This window comes from Protomyctophum parallelum (assembly GCF_964188405.1).
Source record: "Protomyctophum parallelum genome assembly, chromosome: 5".
Taxonomy (NCBI): domain Eukaryota; kingdom Metazoa; phylum Chordata; class Actinopteri; order Myctophiformes; family Myctophidae; genus Protomyctophum; species Protomyctophum parallelum.
In genome coordinates, this window is record NC_139702.1 from 46,072,318 (window position 1) to 46,084,659 (window position 12,342).

A 12,342-nucleotide genomic window follows, 5' to 3' on the forward strand; every position below is an offset into this window, starting at 1 on the left:
AAGAGGAGGGGGAAGTACTCAGAATAACTACGGTAAACCTTACAAATAGTACACACACATGAAGTGCCAAAGAGGCTACAAACAGGCTTATTTACCTTCCCATGTAAAGATGAAACAATAAAGTGCCTTAACTCTTTGCCAGATCCAAGGCATTTCAATGTAGTTGATATAGGATTCTCTATGGCAGAATAGCGTTTTAGAATGATTTATTGAAATTGTTTTGAAAAATGTGAATGTGCGACAACGAAGACCTTCAGAGAAAGCTGTCTGCTTCCAGGAAAAAAATAACTGAGTTGATAAATGTTTAGTTTTTGTGTTGGAAGCCATTTAAAAGAGCCTGCATTTACACTATGTAGCGTTTATAAAAAAAGTTATGCCCGGTTGAAGTTTTATTTTCCAAATGTGTCTATTTCAAACAAAGTGTTTTTTGACTGATATTTTGACAGCAGGAATTGCCTGTCATAATTTGACCCCCCAGTATTCGGATGTATTAGGATGTTGATATTCATTCATCAGCCACCACTCCCCACTCACAGGTAGTACCCCCTAAAATATGTTGTTCCAGGGACCCGCCAGAAGCAAAGACATTCAGAAGAAAAAACCTACAGAGCTTGTAGGTTTTGTAGATCTGCTATTTTTCAATAGCTAAATTACAACATAAGTTATAGCTATAAACACCAAAAGTGGTTCCCGTCTAGAATGGGTTCATATCAATTGCTTTACGGTGCTCAGCTGCGTCCAGTTTCCCCATGTTACACTCCCATTTCGATCCGGTGAAAGTTTACGCTGGCTTTTATGCTTTCTATGGGGACAGAGACAGCAACTTAGAACGTAAATATCTCAGAATCACTTTTTAGACTTTTAGCTTCTTGCATCACCTCCACCTCCATAGTAACTCCTTTCTCTGCTCCCCTCAAAGGAGCCTTTTATCGGCACTAGAAATCCTACATAAAGCTGAACAAATGAAGAGTCAAAACTCTTCTCTCTCTCTCTCTCTCTCTCTCTCTCTCGCTCTCGCTCTCTCTCAGGTTCCTGCTGGGGGTGACCGTCCATGCAAGCTGCAATACGACCTCCACACGACCTCCTCCCCAAAGACTCCAGGGTCGGTGACCCCACCCCCACCCCCAATTACATTAATTCATTAATTCATTAATTCATTAATTAATTAATTCATGTCAATTCCATGTAAGACGCCTTTATCTTCATGATAAAGATAGCCTAATGAAGGCCGTATACTGTAGGCCCGAAACGTTGCTGGTTCAATATTACATAATTATGTTCACTGCATTTGAAGACAGTGTGCGGGTGTTTCTTCTTTTGCATATTTTTTTCTTAATTTTTTTACTAAAACAGCAGATCTACAAGCTCGCAGCAGCGCATGTGGAACAGACTTTGTACTATAGCTCAGCTATACATGTCACTGGCACTGCAGTGTGAAACAAAGATTAAAAGGCTTTACGTGGTTAAAGCCCCCCCCCGACAAAGAGAGAAAGCTGCCCTTCATCACACCCACTCCATTTTGATGTTGTTCCTCTTCTCGCTAACGCACACACACACACACACACACACACACACACACACACACACACACACACACACACACACACACACACACACACACACACACACACACACACACACACACACACACACACACACACACACACACACACACACACACACACACACACACACACGGCTCACCTCCAACGAGAGAGAGAGAGAACCCTGTACGCTCAGCGCTCACCTCAGGGCTTCCTCCTAATCACATCATGCTCATTAGCACCAGCCTGCGCGAGCGACAGGAAACGACTAAATACAGCGCGGGTCATTTCATTGCCTGGCAGAGATGTAGGGGATCATAGGACTTAATGCAATAGAGAAGCCTGGGCTAGCCACCGCAGTCAAGGAAAAGATATATCCTCCCTCCTCCTGTGTGACCTTATAGCCCAAATTGGATTGAAGTTATTTAGCCGGGCGTGGATGGACACACACGTGCGCGCACGGATGGACACGGACACACACACACACACACACACACACACACACACACACACACACACACACACACACACACACACACACACACACACACACACACACACACACACACACACACACACACACACACACACACACACGTCCATGTACTGCATAGGTGCACACTCATGCAATTGTCTTTCTCTCTGTCTCTATGATTGTGTCCCTCTACGGAGCACCAAAGGGGACCTATAGTGGGTCGATTTTTTTCGGGTGAAAAGAAAAGTTAAGATATTTTTTTCAGGGGATTTTTTTCAAGGTTTTTCAATCTACACACTATATGTCTCATGTAACTCTCTGCATGTGTTCATGCTCTCTCTCTCTCTCTCTACCATGCATATTCAAATTCCCCTCATTTCAATGGCACTACAGTAGCCTATACAAGATGGCTTCTTGGCAGGGAGACAGAATGCTCTCTCTTTTTAGTGTTGCCCCTTGTGCTCTTTGGCGAATATATATAACGTTCTGACAAGCTTTACTTTCTTCGTAATTATGATGTTTTAACTTATAACTTTCACCCGGAGGTTGTCCAGCTTCAACATTCACTGTGTCTAGAGAGAGAGAGAGAGAGAGAGAGAGAGAGAGAGAGAAAGAGTGCTAAGTGGAAGAGAGAGGATAAGACCAACAGGACACGGCTAAATGGAAATCTGTTTTCCTTTGGGGTTCCGCGGGGTTGAGAACTGGTAGCCCCTGTGCCAAATATGAACTGCTAGTTGGTTAGTGGTACTACTTACAGTATATATTAAATAATTCATGGACCTATAACAGCCCTAATGAGAGGTATATAGCTCTGTCTGACCCATCGCCACCCTGCTGCCCCAGAGCGACCGGAAGCTTCCATATGGTGCTCATGACAGTCCCACAGCCACCAATTCTACTGTCTTATAACCCATTTAGACCGGAGGACGATTCTAAAAATGTCTTCTAAAGTTTTCTGAAAAACCTATGTTTCAGGAGTTCTCAAACATTTTCATGTAAAGGACCCCCAAAAATATATGTATGAAAATACGTTGCTCCATGCAGGGACCTCCCCCAGAAGCAGAGATTTGAGTTAAAAACTTTCACTCTGAAAGAATATACAGTATATTCAAAGATTTGCTCCACATTTCCACGATTTTTCAAATATGGCAGACAAGCTCGTAGCGCAGCACTCGGTGTCGCGCTACGAGCTTGTTGTTATTGTTCAATAGCCAAAGAATAATATAATGCTTTAAACACCAAATGGGGTTTCCGCCCAGAATGGGTTAATTGTCTGTCTGTCTGTCTGTCTGTCTGTCTGTCTGTCTGTCTGTCTGTCTGTCTGTCTGTCTGTCTGTCTGTCTGTCTGTCTGTCTGTCTGTCTGTCTGTCTGTCTGTCTGTCTGTCTGTCTGTCACTCACTCACCAAATTCCCGGCTTTTTTCAACCAGACCATGAAGCTCTTATCTCATCATTTTCATCTCGTCTGTATCTGCCTCTCCCACCCCCCTACATCTCATTTAGCACCGTCGTCGTCCCCCACACCTCCCTGAAATCTGCCTCTCTCATTAAAAACGGAGCGCCAGCTATCCGTTATATATATTAGCGCTGAGCAAGAGTGACATGTTCTCGTTAATTGAAACACAAGACGAATGCCCCCGTCTTTTAACATCGTCGCGGATCCAGCCTCACTTCTTTCTTTTTTTATGGCCGTTACTTTGCGAAACGCACACGTGGTGGCCGACTGCCATTAGACATCAGAAGGGCGTCACGCACCATCACCACTATCGTAATGTCAGCGTGAGGAGGATTCCACTGACCTTGACGTCCACTCCAAACCCCTCTTGGAACAGCCTTTCATGCATGGTCGCAGCGACGTGCAGAGAGTGTTACAGAGGCATAGGGGGCTGAGAATTCCGTAAAAAGGGCACTTTTCGACTAAAATATTATATCTACAAACTAGCAACGGGTCGCAGCGCGATGTGTTGTGAGTCAGAGGCTGAAATTCCGTAAAAAGGGCACTTTTGGGAAGAAAATACCCGATCTACAAGCTCTCAACGTGTCACAGCGCGACACATTGAGAGCTTTTAGATCGGGTATTTTCCTGGTGTGACCCCCGCACTCGTTGGCTGAGATGCCATGGGTATTTTCGAAACAAATTATTTCAACGCAAAATGCTGCGTTCAAGATCAGGAGAGGGGGAAAAAAGAGGGAGGGCATAGTTTGCATTTCTTTCACCATGTATTAAATGCAAATTCATGGTCTGGAGAGGGCAGTTGATTTACAGACGGACGGACGGGGGGGGGGGGGGTAAAAAGGGCAGGGCCTGAAGCCCCCTTTGATGTCTAATGTGTGCATGGTTGCGGCTCATTGCGATCACGACCTTGGGTCCGTTATCCGTTTTACCCAGGTGTGGATAACGGACGAAGGAAGTGGAACAAGCCACAGTGGTCACACTTTAGAATTTATTTCTTCTTAAATCTTTTTTCTTCTTTTTAGACTAATAAACTATACCATTATATGAGATGGATTTATTATCATTTTTATCATTATTAAAATTTCTGAATGTCACTCCCGTGGCTTACATCTGCGTGATAAATCTTGGGATCTAAGCTGGCAGTATATGAATTCAAAGTGATTTATGCGGCATTTTACAAAGTCCTGTTGACAGTTTCATACGGCAGTCGTGTCGACAGTTGTTTATTTCTGTGATAGTGCCATGTGGTTGAAATGAATAAACTTGCCTTTTCCACCACTTTCTTTTGAGAAAATGCAGTCAGACACAAATAGTAAATCCTGAACTTTCATCTTTATGTGTTGTTTTATTTCACTTCTTGTCATTCATATAAACATTTGTTATCCTTGTAAACCTTCTCGGGGTGTCAAAACATTTTGTCCTTTATCTTAAGATCTACTTATATTCACACAGTGGCCATTTCGTTCCGACATAATAGTAAACGCTATTGGAAAATGAAAATGCTCTCAGAGCATAATGTATAAGACAGTGGTTTTCAACCAGTGGTCCTTGAGGGGGTTCCAGAGGTGGTCCCCAGCTAAATGATGGAGAGTTGGTAACCAAATGGACCCTTATTAGATCTTTGAACTCACTCTCAAGAGTCACATTATTGTTAAACATCTGCACTACAACAGTTTGACTGTTTTACATGCTTAACCCGCATTTTAATCAACCCCCCTTCACTGCCGAGATTGTTGTATTACCTTTAGAGCATACGCTGGATTATTTGGGCTTTTAATCCGTGAAAATCGAGCGAAAAAAGCTTCCCCCGTTTGTTATGAACGACCGCACCACCCGCCATCTTGGTACACCCGGAAGACGCAGCACAGGAGCCGCCTCCATGAGGCGTTGAACCCCATTCGTTTGCATTGGCCTCAATTTCCCAGAAGCCCTAGCAGCCCACAGCATGTGACGATTTCCGGTTTCGTCATCAAAACAAATGCATCTAGTCTCTATCTCCGCGGCGAAGACGGATTTTCTTTTTATTTATTACATTACAGCGGGTTAAACACAAAACAAAAGGCGGGTCTGTCGTGTATGGCAGCAACAATAACCTGGAGTAATCCATTCCTGGCACGGAAACTGTTAAGTTAATTTACAAGAAGTCTACACAATTAGAGAATGTAGAAGAATTGCTGTTTTGATCAATGCTTGCCTGTTATCTCCACTAATGGAACCAACATCAATACAGCATGGACATGTGTACAACTGTACATATATTTAGTTTTTGTTTTGGGTGATACATATTTAACACATCTGAGAAGAAGGTTGTTTCCATTACATTATGCCTATACTTGCCAGTGATACGCACAAAACTAGCAAACTTTTCAACATTACGTCATTGCTTTACTTACTATATACCATTAGATTTAAAACAGTGACCTTATACTCTGGACAGGAGCAGAGAGCCCAGGGAGAACAGAGTCAGTCCAATGATTATGCATGAGTCAATACAGATCGCTTTGAACGTAACCAGCTAGGACCCAATTGGCCTTCAGGGTTCGGCGGCGCGAGACGAACCGCACGGTCGTAAATACCTTTTCTGGAAGCAACGCAGTGCAATAAGCACTACTGAATGCACTGGACTGGACTGGACTGGGCAGTGGATGGATTGCTGCTCCACGGCTGGGACAAGTCCATTTGTGATGACCCAGACCTTTAAGGCCACGCTTATAATCCCCGCTCTCTCCTTTAAGAGTTATGGCCGGCCTCGGAGGAAATCTGGCTTTAGGAAAAACGTGCGCCGAGCTGCTTCCTATAGGTGTATATACCGTACGGACGGTGGAGACATCGCGCTAGGGCGTTCACTTCTAGTCATTTTTACTAGTTGACTATAGTTGCCTAGTTTACTAGTTGTTTAACTACCTAATAATGTTTCTGGAAATAAATATTTGTGTACATTGGTGACTATAACTATAATCTACCTGAACTTGAGGCCTACAATTCTTTTCTTTTCTTATCAATTAGTACCAACAAGGTCGACTAGTGGATTCACTAGTGGACTAGTTGAATAGTCAACTAGTTGCTTAATGCCCTACATCACGCCCCACCTTCCTTCCTTCCTTCCTTCCTTCCCACCTCTGCGGTATTATTCTCCCAAGTTATTTTTAGATCACCTCCAGGCCAAAAAGGGATTAGTCAGAAGGAGTCCATCATCACGTTGTTGCCTGCTCGCTTACAGTTATGTGGAGACGTAGCGTCGTATCCGTCTGTAGCGGACCCCCCCTCCCCTGGGGAACCTGAAGACAAACTATACATCCATCCATCCATTCAGCAGCAGCTAGCTAGCTATCAGGATTCTCCTCTGCTCAGCAGTCACAAGGCGACAGTATTGGATTAACGGCGGGTTTAAGGGGGCGATGAGAGTGTGATGTAGGCAGATCTGATCGATAGTGCCACGGGGACATATTAGAGTCAGTAAAGTCCCCGCGTGTCAATTTGGGAGAATCCCACAACGGCATATATAATATATACACACACCACCAGCTGCTTCATTCATGGCGGCTGATTGATTAGTTTATGCATGTTGTGTTTGTAGTGTATGTATGTTCTGTTTAAAGAATAATATGGAGTGTGCAGATCTACGGTATGATTACCATGATCTACTTTAATCAAAACTAAAACACAAGGTGGTTAAGAGTGAAAATGTGTTAAAAGGAAAACAAGTTTGTAAAAAGAAAAAATGCTTAATTTAATAAAGCTTAATCTGTAAGACACTGAATCAGGTAAGATTTTTAAAGAAAGTATATGTGACTAAATTTGACCCACCAGTTTTGGAGATATGGCTTATAGAGTAATGTCTTGCAGAAAACAGCGAGTTGAGAAAACAGACTTGAAAGGTTCACTTATGTGGTCTCCAACATTACATCTATAGCTACATGTTTAAGCATTTATTTCATATTCATGTCGATTTCAGCTCTGACACTTATTTCAGACATGCTCTGTATGTGAATAGTCTGCCTGTGCTACTAACTAATTTCGGATAAAAGAAATACCTCTGGTGAAAAGCTTGAGGTTGCGTGATGGCAGGCTCTCAGTCAAATCCGGTCACATATGTTGTACTGTAGGATGTAACAGCTGAGCTATGTGTTTTCCAGTATGGTTCTTATCAACGAACGACGGTGACCATTCCATGGTTCGGCATATTGACGTTGTTGTCACCCATACTTTGAACCCAGACTCTTCTCAGTTACAGTACCAGTGCTCCTACAAATTAAAAGATTAAAAATCACTGTAAAACCGGTACCAAGTTGCTATAGAACGGCGGAACCACGGCCCAGTGCCGCTCGAGCTGCTGTAGCTACGATCAGCCGGCCTGCACGTCCATTTTGCTTCAATGCTTCCTCTCAGTGGGCGGGGCTTGATATACAGGTGTACAGCGTCTCTCTTAGGCAGTGTGTGTGTTGCACGTGATCAATTCATCCATTGTTCACGTGCGAGTGTATATATGTGACCAGATTTGACTGAGAGCCTGCCATCGCGCAAATTCCAGCTTTTCACCAGATGAGAAACATTTATTTCATTTTATTTTTAATTAGTTAATAGCAGGCAGACTCTTCACATGAGCATGTCTGAAATAAGTATCAGAGCTGAAATCGACGTATTTAAATATTAAATAAATACTTAAACATGTAGCTATAGATGTAATGTTAGAGTCCACAGAAGTGAACCTTTCAAGCCTGTTTTCTCAACTCGCTGTTTTCTGCAAGACATTACTCTATAAGCCACATCTCCAAAACTGGTGGGTCAAACTGAACAATTTCAGATGTCAATTTGAAGCTATTATTCCATGCTTTCATATGACGTGAAAAAACGAAAATAAAAAAAACTCCAATGGCAGTCCCTCAGTCAAATTTGGTCACATATAGACTATACGTGCGCATGTCACGCATGGAATAATCACGGACATAATTATACCGCCTGAAAGAAAGCTAGGCTACAGCACTGCAACTATCCATCCATCCATCATACAACAGCGTGGCAGGTTGAAGTTTCATCATACATATAACTGCACAAAAATATGTATAATATTACAGGAAATTCCTGTTAAACTTTCCAAAAAACTCCGGTAAACTTACTAAACTCCCGAATTGTACCATCACACCTGTATATTACCGTATATTACTGTAAATTCCTGCTAAACTTGAGGTTTACGGGCAAATCTAGTGCCCATAATTGCCCGTTAACTCATTTTCACGCAGTGACGTAGTGTCGGCTAGTTTGACTTCATGGCCGTTGCTAGCATCCCGTTGGCCGCGTGCGTCGTTACCCGTTCGTATCACCAGCAGCGCTCGCTCTCTTCTGTTGTTTCATAAAAGTAGTGTCGGATGGTTTGACTGCATGACGTTCAGCTATAGCATTCCATGGCTGAGAGGTCGGCTAGAGGCAAAACGTGGCTGGTTGCCTAGAGACGAGGCAGCCAATCAGAGAGATAGCTTGCTTGTATACGGGCACTGTACGGCAGCCAATGAGAGAGATAGCTTGCTAGTATACGGGCACTACGGCAGCCAATGAGAGCGATAGCTTGCTAGTATACGGGCACTACGGCAGCCAATGAGAGCGATAGCTTGCTACTATAGTCCAGAAAGGCAAAGCGATCGTTCATGAACCAGTACCGCTGTGCTTCACACAGCAGCTGGGAAAAACCTTGAGTACAGCACTGCAACTGTCCATCCATCCATCCGTCCGTCCTTGCAGCGCGACGCGTTGTGAGCTTGTAGATCGGCTATTTTCAGCAAGTGTAAAAACAGTCGACGGCATCAAGGTCCACCAAAATACATTTCAGTCGACTAAACCAACATCCGTCCATCCATCCATCCGTCCATCTATCCATTCATCCATCCATCCATCCAACAGCAGCCCCTAACTACCGGCTGTTAGGTAGACGGACAGATTCCGATGTATGAGAAACAATACAGTGGCCGAAAGAAGTGCCTATTCCTCCAATAAACCAGTAAATAAATGTGTAAATGCGTTTCGCCCCAAACTCTCTCCATGCATAATGCATCATGGCCGCCGTTATGGGCTATGGGTGTGTGAGCGAACGCTAATACCGTACCGCATACTGATGTGCAATGTGGACAAATGATCCCTAATTAAAAATCCATTACCGGTGTCAGCAGCTCACACATTATACAGGATCTAACGAGCAGGTATACGCTGGCTGTGTCTGTGTGTGTGTGTGTGTGTGTGGGGCACACGCGTGTACGTGGGTGGACGTGTTGTGCATGCGCGTGCCTGCGTAGGTGGGTGCGTGTGTGTCACGTGCACGCATGCGTGCGTGCATGGGTGGTTGTGTGTGGACGGGCGTGCGTGTCCGCATGCGTGCCTGCGTGTGTATGTGTGAGAGGTGAATCTAGGCCACGGTGTCAGATTAAGTGCAGTGTGTCCGACACCTTTGATACGTGCAGCTCTTTTCTCGTCAGTGTCCACACCCCAACTATAATGAACTATTTCCACCAGTCGGTTTAAAGGTTCAGAGCGGAGCTCCATTATTCATTCAGCATTTGAGCCACGGAACCACCATTTGATGACATTTAGCCTCTCGGAGCCAAGACTTGTTGAATATGTTGTCGTCGTGGTTGGATAATATTTTGTCCACAATTCCATCCATGCTGTATTGATGTTGCACTGCAGGAATTTGCTTAGAGGTGGTAACTATTTCAATTTGTATATGGGCAGCTTAAGACAACAAGACTTCAAGTGCTCCCAAACAACACATTATGTAGTTTATTGTCTCCACCAGGCCGAAGGCATGGGGGGAGAGTATGTTTTGCACTCTGTCCATCTGTCCGTGTGTGTGTGTGTGTCCGTCCGTGTGTCAGTGAGCAGCTAATCTCGGCCACCGTTAACCCGGTCGATGCCAAATCTTGCACACACACTCCCTGGATGCCAACGATGCCCCAAAATTTCCAGAACGGCCTGTTATAGCGCCACCAGGAGGCCGCTTTGAGCAAAACAAGTTTTTGCACAGTACACCTACAGATTTTGTCCAAACATCGCGCAAATTGGTACACAGTCTCTCTAGAGCCATTCAACGAAACGGGTCTTTCAGATTTCTCAGACTCCATCCTGATTGGTTAAGATTGGCTTCCAAAGTTCACAGGAGTGCTCAGTTTCAAACAAAATGCTGCAAATCATGAACACATCGCGTGATTTCCGTGAAATTGTGCATGCACATTCCCACTAGGCCGAGGAAGAAATGCCACATGAACAATTTCAACTCAGCCTCAAGGTGGCGCTATAACTGGCCGAAAAGTGTTTTACCTCTAATTTACTTTTGTTGCCCTTTTATCCAACCACCAGATGAAGGCAAGCTGTAATGTCCTACATTCCTATCCTGGTGGAGACCTGTGCCCAGAAGGGCACTTTTTCTAGTTATTATTGTTTTGTCCTCTAAATGTTGAAATAGAAAAAAGCAAAGGGGAAACAGAGTTTATATATTACACCACAGTGCTATGAAGATGAATTAGCCACACTATACTAATATAACCAAATGGTCCTTGTTCTCTTGTTGAGAGTAAAACTAACCAGCGGCACATAAAGGACACATGGTGAAGGATATCCTTATCGCAAATGCAATGATTTAGCATGCAACAAAAACAATCACACTTGTGTGAAGTGAGGGGTATTCTTATCATCATACATCATCCCATTCCTGCCAATGAGAATTTGTGTCCTCACCTTCGTCTTCAATGTTTGTGTTTAAGCAATGTTTGTGTTTACACAATGTCTGTGTTTACACAAACACTCAAAGCTGGACATGGGAGCGGCTAGCGCCCCTCAAGGAATCACACCCATGTGAAGAGAGAGGCTCTCTTATCATCATATACCACTTATTCTCCTTGGCTTTTAGTGTCAGCTGAGGTATAGCCCTGTTCTCCTCACTATAGTGCAATAATCTGCTTTGTTTGTGCCTTTATATTGCCTGCTATATAGTCTGCTTATCGTTGCATCGTTTAGTTTTCATTTCTTCTAAAATGCCCGTTTGTTTTCATGTTTTAAATGGTTGTTTATATTGTTTGTTCTTATGCTTCTTTTAAACCTGTAGCCTATACAGCACTTTGGTTGGCCTGGTCATGCAAAATGTGCTATTATCAATAAAGTTGAGTTGAGTTGACACTGCGTGAAAAGAGGAGTCAACGGGCAATTATGGGCACTATATTTGCCCGTAAACCTCAAGTTTAGCAGGCATATACAGTAATATACTGTAATATATACATCATCGCATTCCGGCCAATCACTTTCGGCGTCCTCTATTTTCTGACCTCACTTTTATTTTAATCAAAATAAAATCATCACTATGGGGTAGGGGTACACATATACACACACACTATGCAAGGCATTTAAAACAATAAAAAAACACAGGTTATTCAGGATTACCTGTGATTTGCAATGACATTTTAGGACACAATCTACATACAATGCAATAATATACAAAATGCAAAAAATAATTGCATAAAAGGCACACGCTTCCACACACTAAGCATGTTTGATGAAGAGCTTAGACTGGAAATGTCACTTGTGGTGGTAATATTAATACGTTATGGGAGCATTTATTTTTGCTAGAGCGCAGACAGAGACACAACTACATGGGGATTAAGATACTGACACTGCCTCCTGGCAACAATTTGATATAAAGTATTCTGCTATTTATATATTTTAAATAATTGTTGGAACAGTGTGTGTGCGTGTGTGCTGTGCACGCGTGAGTGTGTTGGTTTTAGATTTAGAGAGAGAGAGAAATTGTCTCCTTTGAAAAGACAGAACTCTCTATGCTAAAATGGAACAAGCGCCGACTGTGCGCGCGCACACGCACACGCACACACA

General features: G+C 43.4%; 1 protein-coding gene across 3 annotated transcripts in view; it reads right to left on the reverse strand.

Moving 5' to 3' along the window:
* The window catches only part of ctnna2 (catenin (cadherin-associated protein), alpha 2), a gene marked incomplete at its 5' end in the record, with an annotated part of 572,500 nt that overhangs the window by 131,309 nt on the left and 428,849 nt on the right, over positions 1-12,342 (reverse strand). The window lies entirely within an intron of this gene.